The sequence below is a fragment of the Salmo salar genome, chromosome ssa13 (genome assembly GCF_905237065.1).
Source record: "Salmo salar chromosome ssa13, Ssal_v3.1, whole genome shotgun sequence".
Taxonomy (NCBI): domain Eukaryota; kingdom Metazoa; phylum Chordata; class Actinopteri; order Salmoniformes; family Salmonidae; genus Salmo; species Salmo salar.
The window spans coordinates 29,038,922-29,055,887 of NC_059454.1; the positions used below are offsets into that span (position 1 = coordinate 29,038,922).

Here is a 16,966-nt window from a genome sequence, read left to right on the forward strand (position 1 = left end):
TAATAACATGCATGATCTCACTCTGTGTGCAATAATAATGTTTAAAACGATTTTTTAATGACTGCTTCATCTTTGTACCCCACACATAGAGTGCATTCGGAAAGTATTCAGACCCCTGGACCTTTTCCATATTTCGTTACATTAGAGCCTTATTCTAAAATTAATTAAATCGTTTTTCCCTCACTCATCAACCTACACACAATACACCATAATGACAAGGCAGACAGGTTTTTTTTTTTAATTGCAAAAAAAAAACAAAAAAAACAACCCACATTTACATAAGTATTCAGACCCTTTACTCAGTACTTTGTTGAAGCACCTTTGGCAGCAATTACAGCCTCGAGTCTTTTTGGGTAGGACGCTACAAGCGTTGCACACTTGTATTTGGTGAGTTTCTCCAATTATTTAGTGCAGATCCTCTCAAGCTCTGTCAGGTGGATGGGGAGCGTCTCTGGCTATTTTCAGGTCTCTCCAGAGATGTTCGATTGCGTTCGAGTCCGGGCTCTGGCTGGGCCACTCAAGGACATTCAGAGACTTGTCCCCAAGCCACTCCTGCGTTGTGTGCTTAGGGTCGTTGTCCTGTTGGAAGGTGAACCTTCGCCTCAGTCTTCATCGAGGATCTCTCTGTACTTTGCTCCGTTCATCGTCTCTGCTGCTGAAAAACATCCCCACAGCATGATGCTGCCACCAACATGCTTCAGGTTTGCCAGGTTTCCTCCAGACGTGATGCTTTGCATTCCGGCCAAAGAATTCAATCTTGGTTTCATCAGACCAGAGAATCTTGTTTATCATGGTCTGAGAGTCCTTTAGGTGCCTTTTGGCAAACTCCAAGCAGGCTGTCATGTGCATTTTACTGAGGAGTGTCTTCCATCTGGCCACTCTACCATAAAGGCCTGATTGGTGGAGTGCTGCAGAGATGGTTGTCCATCTGAAAGGTTCTCCCATCTTCACAGAGGAACTCTGAAGCTCTGTCACAGTGACCATCGGGTTCTTGGTCACCTCCCTGACCAAGGCACTTCTCCCCCGATTGCTGACTTTGGCCAGGCGGCCAGCTCTAGGAAGAGTCTTGGTGGTTCCAGACTTCTTCCATTTAAGAATGATGGAGGCCACTGTGTTCTTGGGGACCTTCAATGCTGCAGACATTTTTTTGGTACCCTTCCCCTGATCTGTGTCTTGAAACAATCCTGCCTCGGCGCTCTACGGACATTTCCTTCAACCTCATGGCTTGGTTTTTGCTCTGACATCCACTGCCAGCTGTGGGACCTTATATAGACAGGTGTGTTCCTTTCCAAATCATGTCCAATCAATCGAATTTACCACAGGTGGACTCCAATCAAGTTGTAGAGACATCTCAAGGATGATCAATGGAAACAGGATGCACCTGAGCTCAATTTCGAGTCTCATAGCAAAGGGTCTGAATACTTAAGTAAATAAGGTATTTCTGTTTTTTATTTTTAATACATTTGCAAACATTTCTAAAAACCTGTTTTCCCTTTGTCATTATGTGGTATTGTGTGTAGATTAAGGAGGATAAAATTAATTTGATCAATTTTAGAATAAGGCTGAAACGTAACAAAATTGGGAAAGAGTCAAGGGGTCTAAATTCTTTTTGAATGCACTATACAATTATCAGCTGGCTGTAAATTACAAATACAGATTCAACCACAAAGACCAGGGAGGTTTTCCAATGCCTCACAAAGAAGGGTGCCTATTGGTAGATGGGTAAAACTAAACAAAGCAGACATTGAGGTTGCTTACTAAGACAAAATTGAATGTTCCCGTGTGGCCTAGTTACAGTTTTCTTATTTTTTATTTTTTTATTTCACCTTTATTTAACCAGGTAGGCTAATTGAGAACAAGTTCTCATTTACAACTGCGACCTGGCCAAAATAAAGAAAAGCAGTGCGTCACAAACAACAACACAGAGTTACACATGGAATAAACAAATATACAGTCAATAATACAATAGAGAAAGTCAAGTAGTGGTACTGGGGTGCAAAGGAGCAAAATAAATAAAATAAATAACAATATGGTGACGAGGTAGTTGAATGGGCTATTTACAGATTGGCTATGTACAGGTGCAGTGATCTGTGAGCTGCTCTGACAGCTGGTGCTTAAAGTTAGTGAGGGAGATATGAGTCTCCAGCTTCAGTGATTTTTGCAATTCGTTCCAGTCATTGGCAGCAGAGAACTGGAAGGAAAGGCAGCCGAAGGAGGAATTGGCTTTGGGGGTGACCAGTGAAAATATACCTGCTGGAGTGCGTGCTACAGGTGGGTGCTGCTATGGTGACCAGTGAGCTGAGATAAGGCGGGGCTTTACCTAGCAACGACTTACAGATGACCTGGAGCCAGTGGGTTTGGCGACAGATATGAAGCGGGGGCCAGCCAACAAGAGCATACAGGTTGCAGTGGTAGGTAGTATATGGGGCTTTGGTGACAAAGCAGATGGCACTGTGATAGACTGCATCCAATTTGCTGAGTAGAGTGTTGGAGGCTATTTTGTAAATGACATTGCCGAAGTCAAGGATTGGTAGGATAGTCAGTTTTACGAGGGTATATTTGGCAGCATTTACATTTGACATTTTAGTCATTTAGCAGACGCTCTTATCCAGAGCAACTTACAGTAGTGAATGCATACATTTCTTTTTTTTTTCGTACTGGCCCCCCGTGGGAATCGAACCCACAACCCTGGCATTGCAAACACCATGCTGGCATTGCAAACACCATGCTCTACCAACTGAGCCACATGAGTGAAGGATGCTTTGTTGCGAAATAGGAAGCCGATTCTAGATTTAATTTTGGATTGGAGCTGCTTAATGTGAGTCTGGAAGGAGAGTTTACAGTCTAACCAGACACCTAGGTATTTGTAGTTGTCCACATATTCTAAGTCAGAACCGTCCGAGTAGTGATGCTGGATGGGTGGGTAGGTGTGGGCAGCGATCGATTGAAGAGCATGCATTTAGTTTTGCTTGCATTTAAGAGTATTGAAGCTCGTCTGGAGGTTAGTTAACACAATGTCCAAAGAAGGGCCAGAAGTATACAGAATGGTGTCGTCTGCGTAGAGGTGGATCAGAGAATCACCAGCAGCAAGAGCAACATCATTGATATATACAGAGAAAAGAGTTGGCCCGAGGTTTGAACCCTGTGGCACCCCCATAGAGACTGCCAGAGGTCCGGACAACAGGCCCTCCGATTTGACACACTGAACTCTGTCTGAGAAGTAGTTGGTGAACCAGGCGAGGCAGTCATTTGAGAAACCAAGGCTGTTGAGTCTGCCGATAAGAATGTGGTGATTGACAGAGTCGAAAGCCTTGGCCTGGTCGATGAATACAGCTGGACCGTATTGTCTCTTATCGATGGCGGTTATGATATCGTTTAGGACCTTGAGCGTGGCTGAGGTGCACCCATGACCAGCTCGGAAACCAGATTGCATAGTGGAGAAGGTACGGTGGGATTCAAAATGGTTGGTGATCTTTGTTAACTTGGCTTTTGAAGACCTTAGAAAGGAAGGGTAGGATAGATATAGGTCTGTAGCAGTTTGGGTCTAGAGTGTCTCCCCCTTTGAAGAGGGGGATGACCGCGGCAGCTTTCCAATCTTTGGGGATCTCAGACGATACGAAAGAGAGGTAGAATAGGCTAGTAATAGGGGTTGCAACAATTTCGGCTGATAATTTTAGGAAGAGAGGGTCCAGATTGTCTAGCCAGGCTGATTTGTAGGGGTTCAGATATTGCAGCTTTTTCAGGACCTCATCTATCTGAAGGAGAAATGGGGGAGGCTTGGGCAAGTTGCTGTGAGGGGTGCAGGGCTGTTGACCGGGGTAGGGGTAGCCAGGTGGAAAGCATGGCCAGCCGTAGAAAAATGCTTATTGAAATTCTCAATTTTCGCCGATTTATTGGTGGTGACAGTGTTTCCTAGCCTCAGTGCAGTGGGCATCTGAGAGGAGGTGCTCTTATTCTCCAAGGACTTTACAGTGTCCCAGAACTTTTTGGAGTTAGTGCTACAGGATGCAAATGTCTGTTTTGACTTAAATCTGCTTGAAAATCTATGGCAAGACTTGAAAATGGCTGTCTAACAATGTCCAACAACCAACTTGACAGAGCGTGAAGAATTTTTTTAATAATAATGTTCAAATATTGTACAACCAAAGCTCTTAGAGGCTTACCCAAAAAGACTCAAAGCTGTAATCGGTGCCAAATGGGTGTATTGACTCAGGTGTGTGAATGTTTATGTAAATAAGATACAGTATTTTTGGATTTCCTTTTCAATAAATTAGCAAACATATCTAAATCCATGTTTTCACTTTGTCATTATGGGGTATTGTGTCTAGATGGGTGAGAGAAAAAAATCTATTTAATCCATTTTGAATTCAGACTGAAAATATCCGTTAAACTTTTAGCACTGTTTTTAGTAAATGTTTTATGGTTATTTCCAATAGTTTACATGTAAACACTCTAAAAAGTAATGCAGGTGTTCCCTGAAGTCTACTGATTGCAATGATATATAATATGATATTGTGTTTTGTTTAAATTCGAAGTAAAATGACAGGAAACCTGCTCTAGCTGTATCTGTCACTTTAGGTAAAATCCCATAGGAATGTATTATGTCCAGCAGAGAGACAGGTAACCCATTTTAACTAAATACTTTTATGATGAGACCTTTCAGCCTTTACACAAAGTAAGTAGAAGTCTAACAAAGATGTCTAGCTATATTGCCATTGCAGATTGAACCTTATTCTCACTAGTGAAGTACTATGTGTCTTAACCTGTTGAATAATATAATTTTATATGCATAAAACGCATCATCCAAATGCAGTGTCTGCCGTTGGCTACACACACTGACTTGAATAAATGTTTGGACATTTAATACCCCCAAACGCCAAATTAGGCAAACCTAATTTCAAAATAGGCCATCATAGGCCTAATTCTTCTCATTTTACGGGTGAAACGTCCAAGCTGCCTACTATGCCAACCATAACCATTTGATCTCATGCAGTTTCATGACAATATGCATTTAGATCTTCTTGAGTGATATGAGTAAATACTCTTTGATCGGATTTCAGAGCAGGGGATATTAACAAGCTATAGCTTAGCCTACCTGTATTGCTTCCATCAGAGCACATTTATCCTATGTTGCGTGCTGTTTAGTTTTGCCCACACTATGAGAAGAAACGTGAATATTCAGCACAATCATCCTTAAATCTAATAACAAATGACGTGTTGCTTTTGGTCTTACAGTTACGTTATGGTATGTTACGCTATACAGTGCATTTGAAAAGTATTCAGACCCCTTCCCTTTTTCCACATTTTGTTACGTTACTGCCTTATTCTAAAATTGATTTAAAATTAAATCCTCATCAATCTACACACAATACCCCATAATGGAAGAGTTAAAACAGGTTTTTAGAAATGTTTGCAAATGCATTCAAAATTACAAACAGAAATACCTTATTTAGATAAGTACTCAGACCATTTGCTATGAGACTCAAAATGAGCTCAGGTGCATCCTGACAGAAGCCACTCCTCCGTAAAAGGCATATGACAGCCCTCTTGGAGTTTGCCAAAAGGCACCTAAAGGACTCTCAGACCATGAGAAACAAGATTCTCTGGTCTGATGAAACCAAGATTGAATTCTTTGGCCTGAATGCCAAGCATCACGTCTGGAGGAAATCTGGCAAACCTGAAGCATGGTGGTGGCAGCATCATGCTGTGGGGATGTTTTTCAGTGGCAGGGACTGGGAGACCAGTTAGGATCGAGGGAAAGATAAACAAAGCAAAGTACAGAGAGATCCTTGATGAAAACCTGCTCCAGAGTGCTCAGCACCTTTAGACTGGGTGAAGGTTCACCTTCCAACAGAATAACGACCCTAAGCACACAGCCAAGACAACAAATGAGTGGCTTGTGGACAAGTCTCTGAATGTCCTTGAGTGGCCCAGCCAGAGCCCGGACATGAACCCGATCGAACATGTCTGGAGAGACCTGAAAATAGCTGTGTTGCGACGCTGCCCTCCAACCTGACAGAGCTTGAGAGGATCTGCAGAGAAGAATGGGAGAAACTCCACAAATACAGGTGGGCCAAGCTTGTAGCGTCCTACCCAAGAAGACTCGAGGATTTAATCGCTACCAAAGTTTCTTCAACAAAGTACTGAGTAAAGGGTCTGAATACTTATGTAAATGTGATATATATATATATATATATTTTGTAATACATTTACAACATTTTCTAAAAACCTGTTCTTTCATTGTCATTGTGGCGTATTGTGTGTAGATTGATAAGGGAAAAAAACGATTGAATATATTTTAGAATAAGGCTGTAACATAACAAAATGTGGAAAAGGTCAAGGGGTCTGAATACTTTCCGAATGCACAGTATATACAAAAGTATGTGGACAGCTCTTCGAATTAGTGGATTCGGCTATTTCAGCAACACCAGTTGCTGACAGGTGTATATAATTGAGCCAACAATCATGCAATCTCCATAGGGGTAACATTGGCAGTAGAATGGCCTTACTAAAGAGCTCAGTGACTTTCAACATGGCACCGTCATAGGATGCCTCCTTTCCAACAAGTCAGTACGTCAAATTTCTGCCCTGCTAGAGCTCCCCTGGTCAACTGTAAGTGCTGTTACTGTGAAGTGGAGACTTCTAGGATTAACAAAGGCTCAGCCTGCGAAGTGATAGGCCTAACAAGCTCACAGAACGGGTCCGCCGAGTGCTGAAGCGTGTAGCGCGTAAAATCGTCTGACCTCAGGCAGTCCGACAGACGAATCTGGGTTTGGCAGATGCCATGAGAATGATACCTACCCGAATGCATAGTGCCAACTGTAAAGTTTGGTGGAGGAAGAATAATGGTCTGGGGCTGTTTTTCATGGTTCGGGCTAGGTTGAAGGGAAATCTTAACGCTACAGCATAAAATGACATTCTAGACAATTCTTTGCTACCAACTTTGTGGCAACAGTTTGGGGAAGGCCCCCCCTCAGAACAGCCTCAATTTGTCGGGGCATGGACTCTACAAGGTTTCAAAAGCATTCCACAGGGTTGCTGGCCCACGTTGACTCCAATGCTTCCCACAGTTGTGTCAAGTTGGCTAGATGTCCTTTGGGTGGTGGACCATTCTTGACACTTGGGAAACTGTTGAGTGTGAAAAACCTAGCAGCGTTGCAGTTCTTGACACAAACCTCTATGCCTGGCACCTACTTCATTTAAATATTTTATAGAAAAGTGGTTAAAAAGTGCTCAAAAAAATTACTGATTCAATGCATTCAATGACTACATCTTTCAATTTTCATGAACTCTTTTCTCACTCAGACACAACCACCACCAAAACTCTATGTACCTACAGGCCAATTTGCACATGTTTACATACTCTTTTCAAAACTGTTAAACTTAAGTTCAAAACCTAAAATAACACAAAATTGAATATGATATAAATTTGCTACATTTCTACAGTAATACCATATTGAAATATATTCCAAATCTAAAAAATGAAATACTATCAAAACAATTAGACCAACCACAGCTGATTCCAATTGTAGCTGAACACCTACACAGGTGTTAGTCTTTCAATTACATTACCATCTATACAAAAGGGGACATCTTAGGAATAATGCTGTAGTGTAATGTAAACATGGACCCAGCCAGAGATAGAGAAGTGGCTGACAGAGGAAGAAGAGTGGCTGGGAGAGGGAGAGGAGTACGTACGCGTGGTGGAAGAAGACTGAGAGGAAGATCAAGAGCTGTCATCTCAGATGAGATTAGGGCTACTATAATTGATCATGTAATAAATCATGATCTATCAATGAGAGATGCTGGTCTGAGAGTGCAGCCAAATCTGCAACGCTCAACAGTGGCATCTATTCTGAGAAATTTCCGGCAAAACAAAAGGTAAGATGTGCATTCTGCAAGGGCATCTTACTGAACTTCACATTACAGAAGTAAATTGAGCAAAGCCTCCAAACCTACTTGTGTGTAATTGCTTTTGTATTTCTGCTTAGGACCTAACGGTTACCTCCTACAGGCGGGAGAGGTAGGATTTTCACTGCTGTGCAGGAAACTGCAATCGTTGATATGGTCATCAGAAACAATGACATAAAACTCACAGAGATTCGGGACGAGTGTTGGCAGACAATGTAAGCATAACAAATACTTATAGAGTCCTGAAACAACATCAAGTCAGGATGAAGCAGTTGTACACTGTCCCCTTTGAGAGGAACTCTGAACGAGTCAAGCAACTCAGAAACCAATAAGTCCAGGTAAGATGACTATAAAATACAGAACTGGTTTTGAACTAAACCAAACAGGGCAGAGGCACACAATGGCATGTTTTAAGGTATAATGTAAACTACCGTAATAGCCTAACTCTTATGTTGCCTTGTGGATTTATTTTAGAGAGTTATGGGGATTGAAGCCAGGCAAACACCCCACATATTCATCTTTGTGGATGAGGCTGGTATCAACTTGGCCAAAACACAGCGGTGAGGAAGGAATGTGATTGGAAAAAGAGCCACAGTGGATGTCCCGGGCCAGAGGGGTGCCAACATCACAATGTGTGCAGCAGTATCCTCTGATGGATTGCTGTTACACAAACCGCTAATTGGGCCATACAACACCGAGCGTCTCACTTCATTCCTGGATGACCTCTATGGAAGGGTTGTGCCAGGTGAGGAAAGGGTTGCAGTGAGGCCAAATCGGCCAACGTTTATAATTGTATGGGACATTGTGGCATTTCACCACTCCCGTGCAGTCACAGAGTGGTTTGCAGCCCATCCCAGGATGATGTCACTTCTTCTCCTTCCTTACTCTCTATTCCTCAACCCCATAGAGGAATTATTTTCCTCATGGAGGTGGAAGGTTTATGACCACCATCCACATGATCAAATGTCCCTGCTGGACGCAATGAATGCTGGATGCCTGGACATATCTGCAGAAGATTGCCAGGGATGGACCAGGCATGCCAAAATATTCTTTCCTAGGTGTATTGCCCAAGATGACATAAGATGTGACGTGGATGAGAACCTGTGGCCAAATGCAGAAGACAGGGTTGACTAGTATTGCTACTGTATCTGTATCGGTAGATGGTGTATATACAAATTATTGTATTTTGGAATCACTCAATGACATAAAACATATTGAAGCATATTGTATCATGTCTGATTCATTCCTGTAACATATACTGCAGTGAATTCTAAACAGTAGCGAGGTGTCATTCTTGTTTTGTAAAGAAAACATTGTGTAATGCTACCTGTTGTTAGTGTTGTTTAGGTCGTTGTTTTATGAGTGACAACGTGTGCTTGTTGGGGGACAACCTTTGCTAGTGTTATGGAAGAACGAGTTGATTTGAGACATGTATGAAGTGTTTTGGTAGTTTTAGGGCATTTTGAACGTGAAATTAACTGCTGTGCCAAGCTGAAAGTTAGTTAGGAGAACTGTGTGAAGAGTTTTGAAAAAGTGACCTAAGTATTGAGAAATGGGTCCTAGCGATTGTAAAAAAAACTGTAATGTCCATTCTAGAATACCGTTCTAGCCAATCAGAAACGAGTATTCAACAACACTGTGGTATATTAGGTTATTAAATCTGCAATGGCACTATAGCTAGACACTTTTATGTACTATTTTATTTACTTTGTGTAAAGACTGAAAGCTCTCATTTTAATGGCTCACCTGTCTCTCTGCTGGACATATGGCATTTTAACTAAACATAATATCATATTATTGCAATCAGTAGACTTCAGGGAACACCCATATATTTTTTTGGAGCATTTACATGTAAACTATTGGAACTAGCCATGAAAACATGTACATAAAAAATTCAGTTGGCACATGTTTTTGCCACTTTTCTACTCACATTTTTAAGGATATGTACACTATCGTTCAAAGGTTTGGGGTCACTTAGAAATGTCGGTGTTTTTTAAAGAAAAGCACATTTTTTTCTCCATTAAAATAACATCAAACTGATCAGAAGTACAGTGTAGACATTGTTAATGTTGTAAATGACTATTGTAGCTGGAAACGGCAGATATTTTATGCAATATCTACATAATATCTACATAATATCTACAGAGGCCCATTATCAGCAACCATCACTCCTGTGTTCCAATGGCACGTTGTGTTAGCTAATCCAAGTTTATCATTTTAAAAGGCTAATTGATCATTAGGAAACCCTTTTGCAATTATGTGAGCACAGCTAAAAACTGTTGTCCTGATAAAAGAAGCAATAAAACGGGCCTTCTTTAGACTAGTTGAGTATCTGGAGCATCAGCATTTGTGGGTTCAATTACAGGCTCAAAATGTCCAGAAACAAATTTCTTCTGAAACTCGTCAGTCTATTCTTGTTCTGAGAAATGAAGGCTATTCCATGCGAGTAATTGCTAAGAAACTGCAGATCTTGTACAACGCTGTGCACTGCTCCCTTCACAGAACAGCACAAACTGGCCTAACCAGAATAGAAAGAGGAGTGGGAGGCCCCGGTGCACAACTGAGCAACAGGACAAGTACATTAGAGTGTCTAGTTTGAGAAACAGACGCCTCACAAGTCCTCAACTGGCAGCTTCATTAAATAGTACCCGCAAAACACCAGTCTCAACGTCAACAGTGAAGAGGTGACTCCGGGCTGCTGGCTTTCTAGGCAGCAATGGATTCAGATTCAGAGTGTTTAATAGTCACCAGAACAATTATTTCACCCATCTGCTGGACTATCCCAAAAAGATAATGTTCAAATAATTTGATTTTGCAAGATAACATTTAATTGGCGGGTATGTTGTGTATACAATCATAAGTGTACCCTTTGGATAAGTTTACTGTTTGGATAATGTGGTTCTGTTATACTTCTGTCACAGCTCAGAAGCATATTGCATGACCTGGTGGCTGCAGTTTTGACAGTTGTAGTCCTTTCCCAACTCTGTGTTTTGCTGTTGGGGATTATGGGTTCAAAGGTCATGCTTAATCCCCAATGAGTTATTCTGAATATCAAAGCCCTCCAAGCCAAGCCCATCCTATGGGGGACACATTTAAACCCAATCTTGAAACTAAATGCTTCAAGATGGTTCTCAGTTTTTTCCTGTTTTTCCAGGAAACTACAAACTATAAAGGGATTCATGTCTGATATGAATTCCTATAATGATTGCAAAATACATATTCAGGATTTAGTTCAGAGGAATGACATCGTCTGTGTTTTCCTCTGTTATGGTGCCGCTCCCACTGTCTTTGAGAGAGAAGATGCTGTATCTGAACAGAGAACATGAACAGAGAGCTGGTTTCCATTTCACTGGATGGGGTTATCCCACCGGAGGGCCTGACAAGCTCCTGATGCTGTCTGACAGCCCAGGACTTTCCACCACTTTGATGCCATGACATTTGAATGGAGCAGCCTGGGGGGAGACGGATGATAACTTGCATGAGTTCACCCATTTCTCTGTCTCCTGCTGGCGGGCTGTATAAAATATAATTGCTCAGAGCATGATTAAAGTCCCTCAGCAAAGTGTGAACACATTAAACACACCCGTTGAACACACTTAGCAGTCAAAAGAGAGATGCAACACTCTTGTGACTTTGAAACATATCTCATAGAAAATAAAAACAACTGTGCTGTGCTTGACAACAGTGAACAAAGAGGGACAGTTGTCCTACATTGAAGATTTATCCCTTGGGTGGATTTACATGTCCACCGTTGGTTCTGAGTTAGCGCTGGAATTGTCCCATTTTGGCACTAAACATGCTTTTGTAAACAGCAATACTATTGCCTGTGATTTCACACAGCAGAACTACACATAGCCATACATCCACAATCATTGACTCACAAATACATATGCACACAAATCCAGAAAGACAGACAACCCCCTCCCCCACCAACACACAAAGGCACACGCACGCATATTCTAGTAGAGGGCAGAATGGTGCATAGTTGGGTAATTAGCCCCATCTCCTTTGATATGACAGAGTTATGCAAACCAGATGAATGGCTTGATCCAACCTTCCAACACCCCATTGCCTAACCCCCCCCCACACACATACACCACCACCATTCCGCTAGGGTGATAGGTTGTTTACGTTCAAAGAAACCACAGTGGCGTCTTTTGAGTTGGCTAAATGAAGTCCATTGTGGTAAAATGAACAGCTACAGGTTACCTTCATCCATGTCTAAATGTAATGCATGTTTTCTCCCAAAAAGGAACTTTTGAATTATATCCATGCACAACAAGATTTTCCCAAGACGTTTTTTAAAGCCTATTGATTTGTTGTAGCTGCTTTGAAAACTTTCCCATCCCTGATAGCCTACTGAGATGTCAGTAAACATGATATAAACCATTACAGTAATCCAGATTAATTTGGGCTTCTCTGTCTCATTACTTTTCAAGAGCTATCTTGGAGAATGATCTGTGCCAAATGAAAAGAGTATACATCATTAATGAGTTAAAGCATTTCCAGAATCTTCTTTTTTTCTGCAGTTTCCTGCACTTATGTACTGTAAGGAGTGAAAGATTTATTGTTTCATTGGACAGATATCCCAGACTCTCCATTCCATCTCTGCAGCCAGAGTACTATCATGAGTATGCTTTAGAGCAGCTGCGAACAGTAGGACTCTGTTATGGCGATTCTACTGAAGAAAAATGTATTGTGTAGTATTTTGTTCTCAACAATTAAAGGGATCCTGTTGGGAGCACATTTCTGAAAACAGCTTGGAGTCCCAGCCCAGTGGGGGCATGGCTAATTTATGCAGAACATTATAGTTAGAGCCAATTAGGATTTGTGTCACGTAAAACACAGCTTGTCTCTGTTGTTTTATTTCATAAAATGTTTTTACATAATTAATGCTTGCTCAGAGGTTAGGTGGCTTCCAGGTAGGACACCTGTTTGTCACAAAATACTGTTTTTCTGGCCACATTGGAATATTAGCTAACAGCTATGGATATACATGTAGCATTTCCTTGAGGTAGTGTTTACACCATATCCTGGGACTGAATGTGAATTTACAATGCATGTTGGCATACTGAACATGAATCTCCTTTCACAACACTGGTTATTCAAACTCAGATCATTTAAGGTCTGTGGAGGACAGCAACAACAGTGTATGTCATATCCACAATACATAGAACAGGAGATACTTGAGTGTTTTGTTCAAAGCACATAGAGGTTTGGTTCAAAAACAGATGGGGGATAATTTCAGTATGGAGTCAGCAAGTTATGATGGGGATGAGTTTGTGAGAGAACACCCACACACAGAAGTGGGACGTCAACTCTGTCAACTCTGTCTCTGTTTTACATCTCGTAAGGGATATTGTTCATTTCCAGCTCAGGAAACTCTGTCACACACACCCTGAATGTCAGTTACACTAGAGTCAACCAACCCAAGGTACTGGATTCACCCCAGCCAATGAATGACTTATATGATGACTTTAGGAATTCTTAATTTTTATCAATTAACGATATTCTACAAATAATTTGCATTTCTTTATTTCTAATATCTACAGTATGAGTTCTTTTTAGATTATAATATTTACAGGAACATCAGGTCTGCCAGTTTTATGCATAATTATTCATTACGGGACTTTTCCGCAGCTTCTGTTTTTCACCCAAAGGACAACCAGGACTAAACTGGTTTATAATTCATGATAATATATCATTTTAAAACACTAAATCTTAACAAAACACAATAAAACACAATAACTTGATATATCAGCAGCGTGTAGATTACTAAAGGGGAAGAGTTTAGCTGTCATTACGTTCAATGAAAGTAAAATTCTCCATCGTTCTCTGTCATCCGAAAATGAATAAAGGCAGGTGGTAGCCACAAATAATACATTTCCTTTGGGCCAGTTGACATAAGGATCACACAAAGTCACAGCCCCATCATCAGTCATACTGTAGCTATTGTTCTCTGAAACGTCAGGATGAGCTCCTCTAAGATGTGGCTATATTTATATTCCTACACTTTCAGGGGTACACTGACTCAGAACAAAATGCATTAAGATTTTGTTAGATGACTGTTTGCTGGAAAACTTTAAAACAAGTGTAAATAGTTAAGCCAGTATTAGTACAGAGTAAGTGGTGTTCACTACCGATTTGGAACTGTATCCTGTAATGGATAAGTCACTTCCTCAAAAAAGGAAAGCTTAGTTCCCAGTGCACAATACTTCCCAGAACTGTAGTGTGTGGAGCGGATATGGAAGGCTGTGGAGTAGCCCCTCAGTGCCTAGGTGGACCAAGAAATGACAGCCTTGGTCACAATGATGACGAATCATCATTCCTTTTCGGATTTTTTGTTGTTGAAAAAAGGGTTCCAAAAGGGTTCTTCGGCTGTGGAAAGGGTTCTACAAGGAACCCAAAAGGGTTCAACCTGGAACCAAAAGGGTTCTACCTAGTACCAAGAAGGCTTCTACAAAGGGTTCACCTATGGGGACAGCCAAAGAAACCTTTTAGGTTCTAGATAGCACCTTTTTTAAAATCTAAGTGTAGTAGATAAATACAGACAACATCAAGGGACCCCCCATTTGTCATTGCCTTTCAGTTATTCACTAAGGAAGATGTTTCACTAAGATCTTGCTTCGTAGTGTTTAAGGTTAGCTACGGTACAATTTTGCACAATGAGCAATGGAGACTGCTGATTTGTTTTGGGAGTACACAGGCAGGGGACGAATGGCTTTGCAGTGTGTGAATGCCCGTCTTATCCCCCCTTCATGGTTGCTCTCTCCACTCCTGTTTTATGGAGACTCCAGCGGAGCAAAGTGATTCTGGTTGTATGCCACCAAGCTGGACCGCCATGCAGGAATCTCTGGAATTCCCAGACACTGGCTTTTTCCCAGTGCCCTAAAGTGCCAAATGAACAATGACAGCAGCAACATCTTTCTTGAATTGCACAGCATGAACTCAGGGGCCTCTCTCATTCCTCCCTTTCTCCCTCATTGTCAAATCCATCTAAACTCCTTAAGAAGGGACAACAGACTCCATGTTGATGAGAAGCCCTGTGAATTACTTAGGAGTGTTTGCTAAACATACATGCTTTTTTAAAATGTTGGTACCATAGGGAACTGGTAGGCTACCTATTTCAATTGTTTGTTAGGCCTATTAACATTACAATTATCATGTACTTCATGTGGTCAAATAAAAACTCTGCTTATTACTATAAGGCAGTAATTCACATTTAGATTTATCTGGATTAAGTTGTCTTTTCTGATTACCCATCTTGTACAGATTTGATGAAACATTTTTTCAATATTGTTTAGTTTTGAAATGCAAATAAAAACAGGACAGAAAGAGCGTCTCACGTTGGTCTTGCTAGAGGGAAAAAAGTGCCAGTTCTACAGTTTCACTCTGACTGGCACTGAGGTAGTTAATTAACTGTGACACGGTTGGCTTGAGAGGTAGCAAGAATGGGACAAGCGGCTTGAACGCTAGAGCTCAGAGGGCGGTGGAGGAAGAACAAACGCATAGAGCCTAACACCTGCCAGACGGTTTTACTATTTTAAGTGTTAATATTTCCTGGATTTGTCTATGCCTGGATTTGTCATTCCGGAGTTTTCAGAGGACGATGACTTAAATGGAAACGTGAGAGATTTCTAAAGCATCACGTAATTTCCATGCATGTAATTTGAGGAAAAGTGCTCTCTTTTCCTCAACTTTTTGACAACTTGCGAAACCTTACCAAGCAGTGGGTCTACGCGAAGCAGTGGGTCTACGTGAAGCAGTATTACACGTTTACATTGCCTACGGTGATACACATTTTCTACTATTAGTTTGGAGGCAGATTTCAAACGTTATCATTTTCGGAAGGCTAAACAACGCCACAGAATGTGACATCTACTGTCTATCGACGACGCCGACTGAGCATACCTGCATTCCAAGTGAGTTTGTTATTCATTTCTGTTTAGAGCACCTTTTGTCACGGGTAAAGTCCCATTCTTGTCTGCAAAACTAGGCTAGTTACTTTTCTTTCAACCCCATTGTAGTCCATATTGGTCTTTGGCATCTTCAGTCGCAGTTAGACCATAGGCTACGCTATACTTATAAAGTTTATGTATAACTCATCAAATCTTCATACGTCAGAAATAATTTGTAAATCATACAAAGAAATGTTGTTATAAAAAAGGTGTAAACCTACGTGTACTGCTTTGACAAATGTAGCAAAACCCTTACCATCCTTATAGCGTGTATTTGCCGCTTATGAATGACATGAAGCATCTATAAAACCATTATAAACATTTTAATAAGGCTTTACTAAGCTTTCAAAGACGGGGTTCAACCTTAGGTTTTGCCCCATCAGCCTCCCTCAACATGATCAAATTATGGCAAATGATACCACATGCGCTGACGTTTCCTCAGTCCCCACATTTTCAAATATGCCCACTTTCCTGATGATGGGGCATTTATTCAATTCTCTATCATCTCATTTTAGCTTTACTGATCTGACTGATAATTCTGGTAGTAAACTAGGCTATAAATTCACTCCCCACATGGCAGGCACACATCCACCTGAGTGATGTTATCTTCATTAAACAAACTCATGAGCAAACTTTTTGAGGACCAGAGATGAGGTTTCAGAATGCACATTATATGTTCCCCTCTTAGTGGGCCTATGTATAATTCATACTCATCCTCCCTGGCAGAAGTGCTTATGAATAATGCATTTTAAGTTAAAAGCACAACACTTTTTGTGACATAGGCTATCTGCCCATACTCAAATAATGTCAGAACAAATTATTATCCTCTTAGCTGGACTATTATTAGTATAGGGCCCCGTCTTATAGTGTTGTTTATGTTGTGTTTAATCTAAGAGATAAATAGGGTCTTTGTTCAGTGTAGGCCTACTAGTTCTTCACAAGTTGTATGGTCCTGTGACCTGTGGTCATGCTGCGAATTGTTCCCTACCTACACACTATTCCCTATGACACTGGTAAGTCTACGCCAGTACCTTATGAACAAATGACATAAAGCTGAAAAACACCAGCAGGGACACTGTAATTTCTGATAAGGAAAT

General features: G+C 41.1%; 1 pseudogene across 1 annotated transcript in view; it reads left to right on the forward strand.

Moving 5' to 3' along the window:
- The first annotated feature begins 15,340 nt into the window (after window positions 1–15,340).
- Window positions 15,341–16,966, forward strand: part of LOC106566829 (semaphorin-3F-like) — a 42,624-nt pseudogene continuing 40,998 nt past the window's right edge. The window contains exon 1 of the transcript XR_006758545.1: window positions 15,341–15,833. The product of XR_006758545.1 is annotated as a semaphorin-3F-like (transcript). The remainder of the gene's footprint in view (window positions 15,834–16,966) is intronic.